Raw genomic sequence first — 17,742 nt, forward strand, 5'->3', positions numbered from 1 at the left:
GGAGAAGATTCACCGTCACTGCTCTGCTAAGCAGCATCTTCTTTCTCGGAATCCTCCCTCTCTGGTAGGACAGGATCTCCTGTGTTTTGAGAATCCTCACCATCTGATAGGTCCTCCAGATCAGAGTTGCCGTCAGCAATGGCATTGAGCATTCGCTCACATTTTGAGAACCCTGAAACTGTAATTAGACATCTACTGCTAGTAATTTGATAATTCTTTGTTTTGCAAGAATTAAGTCCCCCAGTCCTCATGCGAGTACTTCCTGTTTAGCATTGTCGTAGCTAACAATACAAGCTAACTACAAGTTGAGACCTTGTGTCCTCATACGAGTACTGCAAGTTTACAAACCTCTCAGCTTTTACCTATTGCAAATATTTCTCAAAACATGGTTTCATTTTGAAGTTTAGATGCTTATCAACATAAATAAACAGGTTTCAACCATCCAATTCTACCATTACCCGTACCTTGGTGACGTTTAGTCAGGGAGCTTCCATAGAAGCATTTGGATGACATCTCTGCCATTTTGTGAGTGCAGCATGAGTTGTTTGGGTAAATATTCACCACTAGATGGATGCACCAGTCCTCCCCTGAGGACAGGAGGTCTTGGAGTAGAGCTAAATTACTTTGTTTGGTTTAGGGAAGTCAAAGAAGTATGTCCCCATATGTGACCCCAGGGTCCCAGGAGTGTAAACATGATTTAAAACTGATGTGGTGAACATTTAAGGAAACATCTGCCTTTTTGCATGTCCTGCTGACATAGAAAAACATACAACTTGAATTTGACTCGAGGAAGATGGTATACGCGAGGCTCTGTTCAAACCTGGCACCAACATGCAGTATAGGTAATCCGATCACTTTCATATTAACTGACACTAATTTAGTAGAACAGGGTCTGCTCCAGCTGCTTACAGGTGCATTACAATAAAATGTAGTTTTCTTTGTCTGTACCTGGAACATGCATATTTGTCATGTCATTGGAGCAGAGTAGGGTTTTTAAGCTGTTACACTGCATCTGTTGGTTTAGACCATCCCACAGCACAAATCCAGCCTTTTCCATTAGATAATGTCATTTTAAACTGATTACAGATGGAAAAATAAATGTGCCACTAGCTAATATTCTGGAGTCACAAATAAGTGATGCAGGAAGGAATAAGTCTTATCAAGGTTCAGGCAGGGAGGACTCAACACAGCAGACTGACACAAGGACTAAAGCTCAGGTCATTTGCAAAAGTCAGTACATGGTATGTCAGTCAGACAAGGCAAAGGTATCCAAAACATTGTATAAACACAGGTCAAAAATACTCACAGTCATAATTAAAACTGCACTAGAAAACACTCAGAAGAAAGGGTGCTGGAAAAAAAGGATGCTGGAGGACTGAGGTGTAACAAGGGTAACCACAGAAGAGGGAACAAGAATGAAGGGAGGAGGTAAACATTGCAACATAAGGGAAGACAACACTATCATCAAAATTAAACAGGAAGCAGAAAACACAGACAGTCATAAGCAGACTAACAGGACATGACCATTTGCTTCAGGTGGAAGGGTGTTGGGAGCACAAGCAGCAGAGACCAGTTTGTGACTCCTGATTGATGTGCTTCATCTGTCTGTTGGTTTCAGGGTGGTGACCAGAAGTAAGGCTGATAGAGGCACTGGTGAAGGTGTAGAAAGCAGTCCAGAATCTCACTGCAAGCTGGGGCCCCCGGGTAGACAGAATGTTTTTTGGGAATCCATGGATACAGAACACATCATGGAGCATAACCTCTGCTGATTCTTTGTGAAAAGGGTAGTTTGATCAACAGAATGAAATGAGCCATCTTAGAAAATCTGGTGACAACAATCACAATAGTGGTGTTACATCTGATGGGGGCAAATCAGAGACAAAGTCCAGGGATATGTCTTACCAAAGGTAATGAGGAACCAGCAAAGGTTGCAGCAATCCAGCTGGGGGTCTGTGTGGAGTCTTCTGCACAGCACAAACAGGGCAGGCAGCAGCGTGGATATCCCAGTATGGACTAGGCCACTAGAAACACTGTTGAATGACGAATTCCTTCCTGCAAGTCCCCGGACAACAGGACACAAGAGATGAGTGGCCCCAATGAATGACCTAGGAATGAAGTAAAGTTGGCACAAAAAGCTGGCTTGGGGGAACCCTTTCCGAACAATATCAAAGATAGCTTCTTTAACTCTCATCTCAACTTCCCAGGTACGAGTGCCCACAATACAGGTAGATGGCAGAACAGTGGTTTAAGGCAATTAATTCTCACTCTTACAATACAGTCGGGAGATGGTGTCAGGTTTGGTGTTTTGGGAATCTGAGTGATAGGAAAAAGCAAAGTTAAACCTGATGAAAAACAGAGCCCAACAGGCTCAATGCTCATGAGCATCCAGTACTGAGTACTCCAAGTTCTTACGATCTGTCCACATAATTAACAGTTCAGCAGTTCCCTCTAACCAGTGTCTCCATTCATCTAAAGCTATCTCAATAGCCAGGAGTTCCATATCACCAACATCATAGTTCTGTGGGACAGTTTCCTGGACAGAAAAAGACCAAAGGGTGAATCTTAACTTTTTCAGACCTCTAAGACAGTACAGTGACCATTCCTGCATCAGAGGCATCAACCTCAATGATCTAAAGGGAGGTGTCAACATAAGAACAGAGGCAGAGGAAAAGGCTCTTTTCAATTTACAAAGCAGTCACAGCATGAAGACACCAGGTGAAATGACTCAGGACAGAGCATGAAAGTCCACGGTAAGCAATGCAGGGTGTCAGCGACTTGTCCTTCCCAAAAAGAAACCTGTCTCCGCTGGAGATGAAGATGGGCTGATAATCCCCGCTGCTGGGTTAGGAATCAGTGTTGTCCAACATTGCATTTCAAGGACAGGGAGTAAAGGTGACCTCTAGGAGGATTTGAACCAGGGAGAAGATTTATGGTGCAGTCAGACAGACATTGAGGTAAAGAAGTGGCCTTGGCCTTGTTGAAAAGCCCCTTTAGATCTAAGTAGCACTCAGGAACCTTAGAGAGAGATCTGAATAATCCTAGGGATGATTCTTCTCCTCAGATGGCAACTTTAGCTCAGGAGACAGAGTAGATGAGGAGGAAACCAGCAGCAGAGGCAGATCCTGAGGAAAACCTAAGGAGTTGAAAATCCTGGAGGAGGGGCAGGAGCCTGGAAAGAGGGACTGAAATTTATTTTGTTATCTTGAGGGCCACAGCTGAAGCATTGTCCTGGAGATAAGTGTTTGCTCCCAAATCCACCTGGATATGTGAGGGAAAAAGAGTTGTTGAAAAACACAACCTCAGATAATTACTGGTCAAGAAATGACAATGAGGACCCTGAACTCACTAAACCCAACTGTCTCCAAGTCACTGGGGATGTCTTCATCTGTCACTAGCCACAACATACAATCAGGGTTTAGGCAGGGAGGACTCCACAAAACAAACTTACACAAGGACTAAAGTTCAGGTTGTTTATCCACAGAGGTCGGTACACATTAAGGCAGTCAGACAAGGCGAAGGTATCCAAAAATGTTGTGCTAACTCAGTGGTCAAAAAACACATTAGTTTAGGACTCCTAGAAAACACTTTTGTTGGAGAAGTTTCACTTTTATGTTTTCATTTTGGATGTTGTGCAACATGTAGCAACTTAGACTGATACATGTATACAGACTTAAAATGGATTACTGTTCACTTTAGTTCAAAAGTCTCCTTTTGGCTGGTCAGCACATTGCCCATCGTTGATGTGATGAATATGATGCCATTTGATATTTATCTTTGCATGGATTGGTACACACCAACAGAACCAGGGCATGTGTGTAGAGATGTATTAACCAGACAGGGATGCTACAGCATTCATGAATAAAACACAAAGGACATCATAGACCATACTGAACACACAACTCAGCTGCCCCTAATACACTCCACCTCCCTGCCCTGTTTTCCATAAATAATGCATTAAAAAGAGGAAGAGCATGTTTACTTGTAGTTTGGGTGGTTCTTTTCAGGCAAATTATTTTCTGCGGTTTGACTGATGGGTCTACATTACACAGGGTTGATACTCCATTCTAAATTTTTTCCCCTTTATTCAGATTTATGGTTTGTGTGTGTATCATATGGCAAAGAAATACAAAACTACAATAAATACCTCACAACCTGCAAATTGCAAGGTCTTTGCATTTCGAAGGCTGTCAAATGTTAATTCTCAAAAACGAGAGCTTTACCAGTTTGTATACCTCACCAGGTGCAATAAGAGCAAGCAGGAAAAGTATTTGGTCATGCCAAGACTTCAAATAAATTGCACTATTTTGTTTCTCCAGCAAAGTGTCGATGCAAAGCAAAAACGCAGTCACGCATGCAATATGTATACAGCAGCAAGAGACAATTAAAACCTCAATCTATAATGAATGAAATAGGAGTCTAATGAAGTGGCTCAGACGGAGTATCGCTGACCCTCTCTGACCTGCACATGAAAAGAGAAGCAGTCGGCAGAATGCCTACAAAGCTTTGTCCCTGCCTCTTTGAAGTGACATGGAAAACTCGCCATCTGGTGAGATCGTCACATTTTCACTTTGACAATCCTTGAATTCTCACACTTAAAGCCAGTGAGCTGTGGCAGCTTCCCTCTGCTTTGCCTTTTCTCCATAACACCTCAGACGTAACACAGCTCAGGCCTGCTGCTGGATTTGTGGCATATACTATTGTGTATCTTCAGTTGTTGAGCAGTGAAAATGACACACCCTTTAAATATAATTTTCTATGTAAACAGCTAATCACTGTCACTGCACACGACACACTTTATTAGTTGAATCAAAGGCATGCTGGTGCTGACAATCTCACAAGCCTTCACTGTGGAATGGCTGATGAATTGTAAACCATACTAAAATCAGCTTTAAAACTGTGTGACACATGATGATAAATAAGTTGATGCCTCTTTATGAGGTTTTGCGTCTATGACCAATAAATTGATCCACTGAGAAATAAAACACATAATTTATTTGTAACATGCTAAGACATGTTTTTGTCACTTTTTAACAAAATTTATTTTTTAACTTGCACGATACATTTGTTCCATCGTGTTCCCTATAGTAAAAATATATACATACAAAGACACACATGAAAAAACAAACCTTAAGAAAACTATTAACAGTGTGGCAAACACACCATATACTAGATCTTGCATAACATCACTTGAGGTTACAAGGTGGAACATTCTGTGTGTAAGGAAAGAAGAAGTAATCAAATAATTGAATGAAAGTGAAAAAAAACAAAGGTAATGAGACTGGCAAGTTAAATTGTGTTATTAAAAGAGCCCATCTTTTCAAAATGGCATCCTTCTTGTGTTCACCTGTTTTTTTTTCCATTGCATATCTTGTCATTAACCTATTACTCAATTAATAAATTGTAGATGGTGATACATCAAAACAAAGTTATCATTTTTCTAGCAACCAATAAAAGTGTGTCTATTAAATAATAATATGATGTAAAACAATGGATCTAAGGGCAAATCAATGCCCAGAATCCAAAGTAATTTTGTGTTGATACTGTCCCCTTATGTTTCCAGTTTGGGGCAGAAAATATCGTCATGATCTCCAATTTAATTACCCTACCCTAAATACCTTCAATATGAATTTGTTTTGCTCTGATCACAGTTAGATACAATCAAAACTATTCTAATACATCCAAGATTCAATGTCCCACTAAATTCTTTGCATAATGGACCATTAGTGAGTCTTTTGAGTACCTCTTCCCAATCTTCATCTATTATTATTCCCATTTTTCTCTTTTATTCAAGGAATTTCCTGCAATTTCTGTAAACATGAATATATTTGTGAAATTATCTTTCTTACCTTTCCTCTCTTCTGTTATTCTGAATAAAAGCAACTCCAGCAGAGTAGGTGGCTCTCCTTGAGTGTTCCACTCCTGATTTGTTGCAGATACAGGTATCTTTCAAAATCTGTGAAATTGAGGCCAAATCTTTCTTGTACTGTAATTGTTTGAATGATTTGACAATGTCTCCTTCAAATACTAGGTGGATCTCTATGAGTCTCTTCCCTAAAACCTACAAAACCATGGTGTCAAATATAAAGGTAAGAGGGCACAGAAGAGCTGAGCAGAAGTGCTTGAGCTTTCGTCTCGCCGGGGACCAGTTCACTTCTGTGACCAATAAAAATTAGTGCAGCTCACATGAACACAAAAAAGAGTAAATCTTTGCTGACAAGACCACTTAGCTCATTTAATATTACATTTTTTCATTTTTGATCATGATTATCGCATACGATGTGGTAACTTTGTATTTTGGGGAGGGTTGTTCCTCAGCTACTATGATAAGACTGTAATATACTGTATAAATCGGTTTTGCTGTCAAGCACTGATATATTCTAGGCAGTAAAAGTAATTTTATAAACAATCCACTTTGCATTTAGGAGAAGGATTTTTCTTCTTAAAAAAGAGAACAATCTCTATCCATAAAGGGCATTGGTAGTAGTAGTCTTAGTAGTAGATTCACTCCCCTTAATCTGTAAAATGACATAAGCAACAGTATGGCATGTCTACAGCAGATGCCCCAGGTTCTGTTAATTTAACCTCATTCTCTTAAGTATGTAAGATGCCACATCTCAGTGCATCTAAATGTGGTTTGTTAAATCAGGAGTGTTAAATATGCAGAGTAGAATCTTACATCTTACACTACCACTGGAGGTGAATGTGTCACTGTTATTGTCACGAGTATGTCCACCCAGACTGGAAAGTGTGACTTACACAGCCAACCCCTCAAGCTGGCAGCACAGAAGTGAGCTACTCACTTCAAGACCTATAAATTATTGACTCAGACAGCATGACAGCTCCGTCAAGTTTCCTTTCTGGACAGCCATGCTTGATGTTTCAGTGGCCAACAGCAGACTGGAACTCCACATTCTCTCCAATCACATGACCTCTATAGATTGTTATTGTGCCATTATAGTATCAGTTTCTTACCTTCCTCATTTAACCTCAGAACTTTTGGTCATCACCTGAAAATATATGGAAAAAGACAGGAAGTGACATGAGTTACCTGCCATAGAGAATTTGTAAGGTTCTAGAAAAAAATCAGAGTTGCTGAAGGATAAGAAGCCTGTCATTCCAAAATAAAGCTAAATATGGATACACCAAGATGTAAAGCATTTTATAACAAAAAGTAAAATATCATATATAACTGTCATAATGGTTTGTTGTCATGTATCAAAGATCTACCAGTCCCTCTATCTGTCTTCCTCCATCCCTGTCAATTTGTCTCTATTAGTCTTTTCCTCAGACTGTGTTTGCCTGTTGATGTCACTGCCTTTATGTTCCTCTTTAAACTGAATTACTTTATTGTTTGGATCTAGGCCCTTTCTGTTTGTCACAACTGGGTTATCTCCAGCCATTCTGTGATTGTGGGAAGTGGAGGTTTGTCTCTCAGTGGATTTGAAGGTTCATTTAGCATTTTAGTCCCCATGCAACTTGCAAAAACATGGGAACAATTTTTGACTTGTGACAAGACTGCTGGAGGTCTCCTCACTGCTGCCTGTGCTTGGAGCCCTTCAGTTCAAGCAAGACTGAACCCTGAAGGACAATTCACGGAGACAAACAACTTCTCTCTTGTATATAAGCACAGATGCAATACAGACAGCATCAGAGTATAATGGTGGGATGTTGGTATGAGGGCTTACGAGGTTTTTTTGCGTTAAGAATGGATGCCAAAGAATTTGGCCTTGTGTTATTGTGTGTTGAATGATCCACCTCCTGGATCCACCTCCAGCAGCTCACTCAGCAAATCTACATGTCTGCATTGTACGGTACAAGGAGGACACTTGTCTGTGAGAGGCCAATTTCCATCAGTCCTGTTGCAAGTGTTGTGCACCTGGACAAAAGGTTTTCTAGGCATGGATGAGTTTAATAGACATATACCTGAGTTCAATCTGAAATATGAACAACGTACGCACGCACATAAGTTACCTGACCACATGCTGCAGCCTTCATCTATTGAATGATACATGCACTAATGTGTCTTCAAGCTAGTTCTGAAAACAACATACTTCATGCTAACAAGAATTTATATTACATTAACATAAAACTGAAAATGTCCTGTAATGTTACAGATTCACACTGTTAGAAGTTACACTTGGGTTTGCTATTCCCTCATTGAAACCTGCAAGGCAGAATGGTGGAACACAACAGTAAAACTCTGCTCTATATAACATTTGAATACTACCTGTCCCTCATGATATCTTTGTGACTTTTTTTGTAACGCTATTACTGCTTTACTCACCTTAAATATGAACAGCACAGGCACAGGAGAGACATTACTGACCGTGCCACTGAAACAGAGCAAGATTGTAAGGCTGCTGCACAATTCATGATACCTCTGCAAAGTATTGTTTTCATTTTATTGTAAATATTCTGTTGTGATTTTCTATGCATATCAGGATGATTTCCACTAAAACTGACACAATTCACCATCACTCAATTTTCAGTGTTTTTTCAGATCAGATTGGCAGCTGATCTCTGGGCTCCTAAAGTTCTTTTTCAACAGAATCAGAATCAGAATCCGCTTTATTGGCCAAGTTTGTAGCCCAAACAAAGAATTTGACTACTATTACTAAGGTCTCTTTGAAAAAATTTAAAAAAGTTATGAATAGGTTTATACAGAATAAAGATAATACAATAAGATAAAATAAAAATAAAGATGTCAAATTATTAGAACAATATATACAAGCCAACCAATGTACAACATATAAATAGTAAGTAAGTATGTATATGAGTGAATACTGCAAATTCAACAGTATACGAGCGAGGTGGTGCAAATTTGCACAAGAGGTGTTCGTTGTAGTGGTTCTTCTGACACTCTGTGACTGTTAAGAGTTCATCAGAGCGACAGCCTGGGGAAAGATACTGTCCCTGTGTCGGCTGGTTTTGGTGAACAGTTCCCTGTAACGCCTGCCAGAGGGAAGGAGCTTGAACAGTCTGTGTCCGGAATGTGAGGGGCTGCAGAGATGTTGGCTGCCCGTTTCCTGACCTGGACCAGTACAAGTCGTGGATGGAGGGAAAGTCAGCACCAATGATCCTCTCTGCAACACTGATTGTCCGTTGCAGTCTGGACCTTAGTGGCTGATCCAAACCAGACAGTGATGGAGGTGCAAAGGAGAGACTGGATGATGGCAGTGTAGAAGGTGGTCAGCAGCTCCTGTGGTAGGTTAAACTTCCTGAGCCATGGGAAGTACAATCTCTGCTGGGCCTTCACTCGGACAGTGTCTGTGTGGGAAGTCCACTTCAGGTCCAGAGAGAGAGAGCATCCAAGAAACCTGAAGGTATCCACAGTAGACACTATGTTGTTGAGGATGGTGAGAGGAGAGCGTGTCGGGGGGCTTCTCCTAAAGTCCACTGTCATCTCCATAGTCTTGAGCGGATTAAGCTCCAGGTGGTTCTGACTACACCAGTGGACAAGCTGTTCCACCTCCTGTCTGTAAGCAGACTTGTCACTTTCCCGGATCAGACCAATGACAGTGGTGTCGTCCGCAGACTTCAGGAGTTTCACAGAAGGGTCCCATGATGTGTAGTCATTTGTGTAGAGGGAGAAGAGCAGCGGGGAGAGGACACACCCCTGGGGGGCGCCAGTGCTGATGGTCCGGATTATTGATGTGATGCTGCCCAGCTTCACCTGCTGCTGCCTGTCAGTCAGAAAAATGGTAATCCACTGACAGGTGGAGGCAGGCACTGTGAGCTGGGCAAGCTTCCGGTGGAGGATTTCAGGGATGATGGTTTTGAAGGCTGAGCTGAAGTCCACAAACAAGACCCTTGCATATGTCCCTGGGGAGTCGAGGTGATGCAGCATGAAGTGTATTTCTTCTCTATCCAATCCAACAGTACTTTGTTTATATCTCCACTGCCAAATTTTAACACACACACACACACACACACACACACACACACACACACACACTATTTAATTATTTGTCACATTAGCACATGTGAATGTGGTCCTCATACATACACATATTACGTTACTCTTTTAAATCACACCTCAAAACCCACCTCTTCAGACAGACCTATGAATCTGTGTAGTTTGCTCTGCTCCAAAATGATTGTTGCTTTTTTCATTTTGCTTGTATGCTTTGCACTGTTTTGCTGTGTTTTGCACTGTTTGCCCTGTTTTTAACCTTGTACGGCGACCTTGAGTGTCCTGAAAGGCGCCTTAAATAAAATGTATTATTATTATTATTATTACTGATATGATTTTTGCCTACTGGGTGTCATTGCAATGAGTGTCTATGGCCATCTTCCAATCGATATTACTAGAAGGAACTTGGGATTAGTTTGGAAATAAAAGTCTGACAAGAGATGGTTGTGTCTGCATGTATGTGTAAGGGTGTGTTTCAACCATTTTATTGTTCAAGTGTGTTGCCATTTGTGGCATCTTTAAAATCTCATACACATTGCTGTGGGCATTGTGTGCATGAGTGCTTTTCTGCATGCATGTGTGGGTGCGTGCGTTCATGCATGTGTGCATGTGTGTGTGTGTGTGTGTGTGTGTGTGTGTGTGTGTCACGTACGCCGCCGGTCACAGGTGAGTGTCATGTGTGATGATCATTATTGCCATACACCTGCTCCGCTCCCGCAATTAACTTTGCCGATGCAAATGAGCTTTATTGCATCACTGAGGCCTAGCCTCCTCCCCAACAGACTAGACGATGTTCATCTGCTGGATCTAATTAAGGTAATGAGAGAGGGAGGGAGAGTTGGAGGGAAGGATGGAGTTGAGGAGCACAAGAGAGAGATGGGGACACAGAGGGTGGAAAAACAGAGAAAAGAGGAGGATAAAAGTTGGCACCAGGATAGGAAGGGAAGGAAGACTGGACACAGTGGTGGACCTTTTTCTCTGCCTGTGTGTGTGTGTGTGTGTGTGTGTGTGTGTGCATTTGCATATGCAAGTGTGTGCACTTGTCCCTGCATGTACCAAAAACCAGGATGCCACTGTATGTTATGCTTTGAGGGATCAGAAAATTTTGGTTCTCACAATCACTGATTGGGCGGCACAGTGGTGCAGTGGTTTGCACTGTCACCTCACAGCAAGAAGGTTCCGGGTTCTAAACCTGGCTCAGGGATGAGCTCTTTCTGTGTGGATCTTGCATGTTCTCCCTGTGCCTGCGTGGCTTCTCTCCTGGTACTCCGACTTCCTCCCACTGTTCAAAGACATGCAATTGGGACGAGGTTAACTGGGTACTCTAAATTGACCGTAGGCGTGGCTGTGAGTGTAAATAGTTGTCCGTCTGTAGATGTTGGTCCTGTGATGGACTGGCGACCTGTTCAGGGTGAACTCCGCCTCTTGCCCAATAGCTGCTGGGTTAGGCTCCAGCCCCCGTGACCCTTAACAGGATGATCAGTAGAAAATGGATGGATGGATGAACAAGCTTAGATATTAGCGTTAAGACTTAGTTTTTAATATTTTATTGTCCTTTGACTTGTTCAAAAATGGGCAGCAAGGCTCAGAGGTAGTGGCCATCAAGTAACCAAAGGGTCACTGATTCGACCCTCACTTCCCCCAGAGATCATGTCAAGTATCCTTGGGCGAGATACAGAGCCTTTAATTGCTCCTAATGGTCCTGCAACGGACTGGCAACCCATCCAGGGTGTGCCCCACCTCTCACCCAATGTCAGCTGAGATAAGCTCCAATACCCTTCATCCCCCACCCTCCACAACCCTTAACGGATAAGCTGTATTGAAAATGGATGGATGGAGTGACTTTTGCAAACTCAACTGTTAAAAATGTTAAAAAAGGTCAAAGGTGACACCAAATCTTCAAGCATTTAGCCACCAGGGGGAGCCAAGAGCATCATGGGATATCTGCAGGCTTGGTTCATGGCACGGACAAAAAAAACATCCGGACAAACGTCCCAAAAATAAATCTTTTCTTTAAAACCATCAACCAGGCAAAAAGCCATACTTCCTGAATAATGGATTTTTAAAATTAAAATTGAATTTTAGAAAAATAAATAGATGAAAGTTAGTTACCCCAGCATGCTCACAACTCTTTTCTACTCCAGATTGTAAACACTCACATCTTTATTTCCACACTGTTCAGAAATCTTTCAAATTATTTCAATATTCACAGTCTACACATTTCTCTCACTGACGTGTGTTTGTGTGTGCATGTATGCAAGAGTATGTGTGTGTCTGTATATGTGTGCACACACTTGTTTTCCTTTGCAGAATTTGAAGTCATGGCAGAGTAGTCAGTCTAATTGTGAGGTGAAAATTGCATGGCTTCATCTCTCAATTGGTGATGTATGGCTTGTCTTGCTGGGTAAAAGAGTTTTAGCACAGCAGGGTGAAGTCAAGTTGTGGTGCAGGAGTGTTTGCTTCTGTCCGCTCCTGTATGAAAGTATTTCAAGGAGGGAGCACAACAGGCCATTAAAAAATAGAGCACAACAGCCATTTGGTGAATTGTCCCTCAAAGGTGACCTCTACGTCTCCTAAAGACAAAAAAAAATTGCATGTTCATTTATTGGCATTATCAATGACTCCATTAAATTTAGGTAAACAAAATCAGTGAGTCAAGGATCCTGGAAATGGTTAACTTAAACTGACTTTGGCCATCAATAGTTTCAGTTTCTTCTCTCCAACCCGGAACCTTCTTTCTGTGAGGCGACAGTGCTAACCACTGCACCACCATGCCACCTAAAACATAAACATGTAAAAAAGTCTCAAGAAGTACAACAGCCCCAGGTTCTTTTGACAAAACTGTTGCAAGGAACTTAACAGCATTGTGAACTGACTCATCCCAGCTCAACTCAAGCCACCTGCAACTCAGCTCTACAGTCAGAGGATACCAGAGATAAAAAAAAAACCCAAAACAAAACCATATACCGTGGAAGAGAAAAGTTGTTCGTCTCAGTGAATTATTGTCCTTCAGGGTTCAATCCTGCTTGGACTGAAGGGCTCCAAGCGCACAGTTGTGACAGTGTCGACAGGTTTCAGACCAGCGTGTTGAAAAATGTTGCTAGTTTCAAATAGTCTCAGTGCATATCTTTGCTGTACACTGGGCTTGACACTGTACTATCCTTATATCCATGCCTGAGTCTAATCTGACCACCAAAATGTTTTGAAAATGGAGAACACAGAATCTTTTTGTGTTTGTTTGAGATCTTTGTGTTCAGCTTATTTCAGAAACAATTTTATTCATCTCCGCTGGTCGACAGTGCCTTTCATCTGCTGCTTTCAACTTGCTGTAAAGACAATTGTCCCTGCTGATTTTAATAGTAATTTACACAAAACTTAAAGATTTATCACGCAGTGCATTCTATGAGTGCTCAGATGTGTCAGAATGGCATGCTACAGTGTATTGTATGAACCTCCAGGTGGTGTTCTTATCATTCATCTGGTAAACAGAACTGAACCCAAAGTCACTCTAATCAGCTATGAGCCAGGTGTCTATTTACCAAAACTGTATCTACCACTGAGAGATTTCTGATGAGTAGTATGTTTCACAGCATTTTTTCTTCCTCAGCTGTTCTCTCCTCAAAATCTCTTTTCTGTACTGGTTTTTCTTTCTTTTTGTTGACCTCCTTTGGGTCTAATCTGACTAGCTGCTGTGATGACTGATTGTCCAGTGAATGAGCTGTTTATTGGATGCAAGAGAAACAAATTGCAGTTTGACATATTTCCTGAGTTGTTTAATGAGTGCCAGGATGAAGTATATACCGCTCAGCATGGGCTTAACCCAAAACAAGCTTTGGGCTTCTGCCAGGGTGATCTCAATCATATGGATGCACAAACAAGCTAACAATGTGTTTGTGTGTGTATATACATTTGCTTAAGATGTGAAAAAGTGTAAATACTACCCTCTGCTTTCGATGAGTAGTCAAAGTGACATATAGAATGTTGTGACAGAATTTAATCCCCCCCGTCACTGAATATTTCCATTGTAGGATTACACAGTATTGCCCTTCTTTTTCATAAAGTATGTAAACTGAACATAATCTTTGATGTACTAAATATTTCTTTCTTATTACCTATTAAACTGAAATTGAATTCTTCTCATTCTTGTCAGCATATTTTATCAAAATTTCCATTTTGAAGGAACTCACTGAATGATTCACAGAGATGAAGTGTCAGATACTTGGAAGATACTTGGACAATTCAGAAAAATCTACTTTGGGACTTCAAGAATAAATAAGTAATTTTCTTCTCAAAAAGTTGTATATTATTAGAATAGAGGCAGAATTTTACGAGGAAAAATGTATGAGCAGCCTCCTTGGCAATCAGTCTTTGGTTTCTTGCGTAGGTTATTTTGAAGTCCTGTTACTGATGATAACATGGTGTGGATGTGCCAAAAAATGAAGTATCGCCTTATTTTTTAAACCAATACTGAAGAACAATTGCACGAAGTGCTCCATGACCCTCATTTTAATGACGGGGGCTGTTCTTCTGATATCTCTCTTCTGAAATAAGAGATTAAAATTATAAATCTATTCTCATAAAATTACAACTTTAATCTCTTAAATTTAAGATTTTATTCATGAAATCTCAGAATCATTTTTATGGTGTGACCCTATTACTCCATTGCGATCATGGAATTTAATTACTTGCAAAATCTTTTCTAAGTGTCTAAAATCAAGCAGTGTGAGAAGTTACAAAGCCTTAGTATTAGATTTCCACCAGTTAGAGAACAATATATACTATATGCTAAATTCCACTGTTGCTTTTCCTTCTGAGATCATACTTTTGTTATGTGCTGTTTAAAGTTTGAGGAAATCTTCCTTGTCTTTTCCTGTCAATCTTCCCTGCTCAGATGTATGATTCAGATTATGTCATTTTGGTAGCAACTGAGTTCAGAGTTCAAATAATTAGAATTTTTGGCACAGAACTTGATGACAGATTGAGGCTTTCACACTAAGGGTAACACTTCCACCTTGCAGAGCACCACTGCTCTCCTGACAGAAGAACAATGGCACAGCCACAACAGTAGTTTCACTGCTGATCAGCACATCTTAATAAATAGGCTGGCACATAACCTCAAGTGAAACCATGATCTTATGATTTTTCAAATAAATGTATTGAAGAGGAGGCATCTTCCCACAGCCAAAAGACATGCAAGAGGGGAGTAGGCTAATTGAATACTCTAAATTAACTGTAGGTATGACTGTGACTGTGAATGGTTGTCTGTCTTTGTGTTGGCCCTGTGATGGACTGTTGACACGTCAAGGGTGAACCACGCCTTTCGCCCAAAGGCAGCTGGAATAGGCTCCAGCACCCCACAACCCTTAACAGGATAAGCGGAAGAAAATGGATGAATGGATGGATGTATTGAATAAGATGTACTATGCTGATTTGTAAGCTAGTAGTATTAGAAGGCAGTTTTAGTTACTTTTGGTCAGAGTAGTGCAAAGGACAAGCAAAAAAAAAATTCTTAAAGCTATAGTACATCATATTTTCAAAAAAGGAATATCCTTTGAAATTAAGTGCTTGACAAATGAGTTCACACAATGCTCATTAAACTCATCATGGCCTGGTAAATCTCTACATTTCACACTAGATGGCATTTGTGGATGTGGCGACATTGCCACGTTGGGAGAAGGTATACTGCACATGCTGTATCAGTAAAACTGGCTACCTCCAGTTCACCTTCTTATAATCTTTATGAACAGATTTTGCATGCAAATACAGAAAATATGAGCAAGGGAGATATTTTCAGTTTTCCATATGAGTAGTTTTGACCAATTAAATTTGAAATGGCTTTGGTTGCATCTCAGTAAAAAGTTTGTGTGGATTGCAAAAGAGATGGAATGCACTGAGCAAAATGTAAAGTTGACAAAAATCTTGGAACCAGTTGTATTAAGTATCTGAATTCATATGCAGAATCTGTTTATAGGGCAGCATCGTGGTGCAGTGGTTAGCACTGTTGCCTCATAGCAAGAATGTTCCGGGTTTGAGCCCCGGCTCGGGCACGGGATCTTTCTGTGTAGAGTTTGCATGTTCTTCCTGTGCCTGCGTGGGTTCTCTCTGGATTCCGGCTTCCTCCCACAGTCCAAAGACATCCAAATGTGGACAAGGCTGATTGATACTCTAAATTGACTGTAGGCGTGGCTGTGAGTGTGAATGGTTGTCTGTTTTTAATGTGTTGGCCCTGCAATGGATTGGTAACCCATTAAGTCATCAGACATAATCCATGGGTTCCAGTATTGGCCCTCTTGTAATTTGAATAAAGACTTGCTGATTTCCCAAATGTAGTTGGACCAAATGGATTAAATCATGATAAAGAGTCTGGCCATTTCATGGTAGTTGCATGATGCTCATAAGAATTGATCCACCACTTTATAGCCAGAACAGCAAATATTTGGATGACCACCTCCATGAGCTCTAGATTATGAATAGGGTTACATAATTTAATGGTTTGGTTATCATAATTTTTCAACTAATCACACCAAATGAGTCAAATTGCAACAGTAAGAAGTCATCTTGTGGAAGCTATGTAGCTATCAACAATTTATTCACCATTTCTACTGCCAGAACATTGATGACAGCTAGCTTCTACAAGCAAGGCATGCAAGTTTTTGCACTGTGTTGAGCTCTCCTGACAATCTTTACATGTGCACTCTGAGTTTCAAATGTAGCAGACAAATGGGTTGCGATTCAAAGGGAGCATCCTAGGCTTCTGTTGACAGACCCAGAAAATGTAAACGTTCACTATAAAACTCAAATTGTACATTTGTGCCAGCATTATGCCCATATGGGTCACACCATTCATACAGAGATGCAACCAGACAGATACTGCTCTCCCCATGCAGGGTTATGGCTCAGAGATTGGCCAAATGGGAGTACTAGGTACTTGTATTGTGTATTGTGAAACGCCAACTTCAGATATTCCCGATGTAGAGAATGTGTGTGGATGTAGAAATAAAGTAAAGGACATTACTGTCAATTTCTTACCAGGCTTAGACATTACCACAAAAGTGTAGGATGGCCTAGAGGCCCATCTCAGGTGTCATATTGGCTGGTTTAGACAAATCCTACTTCTGACAGACAACTCAATTAGTGGTTTTAGTGTGGTTTGTTTCTTATTTTCACCGCTGGATAGATGCTTCCAAACAGGTTCATTACAGTTTTGATGGATTGAGTTCATCAGGTTTGCTCAGCATGTGGCCAAGACAGTCCACATGTAGAATGATTAGGTAACACATTGAGCTCAAAACTACATCATTATTTATAATTGTCTCAAAATATGAACAATGCAATTATGGCTATCAGGTAAGTCAATAAATAAACCTTTTATTTAACATGGCAAGATAAAACCACACAAAAGTGGTCATAAATGCACTTCTTATTTGATCCATACACATCAAGTTAATTGTTAGTGTGCCTACTCCAGTCACATCCCTTCATGGTGACCAGTTGAGTATGACTATTTCACAGTTAAGATTTAGTATTCATGCGTCGTGCTGCAGGATGGTAGCACACTCATAAAAGCTCAGCCTGAGTCCATCACCAAACAAATGGGAGCTGGGTGTTTTTCTGATTTATTAGAGAAGCCCTCCCTTCTTGTTCTCCTTCTCCTTCTCTTAATCTTCTGTCATTCTCTCTCTCTCTCTCCCCTCCTCTCCGTCTGTGTTACAGTGTGACACTTGTGTGTATTTATCTGCCAGTGTTGCTGTCATTGTCATTGTGTATGCATGAGTGCAAACATGACGAGTGTGTGCATGTGCAAGGATGTCACATGATGTCCTTAATGA

This window comes from Aulostomus chinensis, chromosome 16 (genome assembly GCF_037954235.1).
Source record: "Aulostomus chinensis isolate RoL2024-O1b breed Wild chromosome 16, RoL_Achi_v1.0, whole genome shotgun sequence".
Classification (NCBI taxonomy): Eukaryota; Metazoa; Chordata; class Actinopteri; order Syngnathiformes; family Aulostomidae; genus Aulostomus; species Aulostomus chinensis.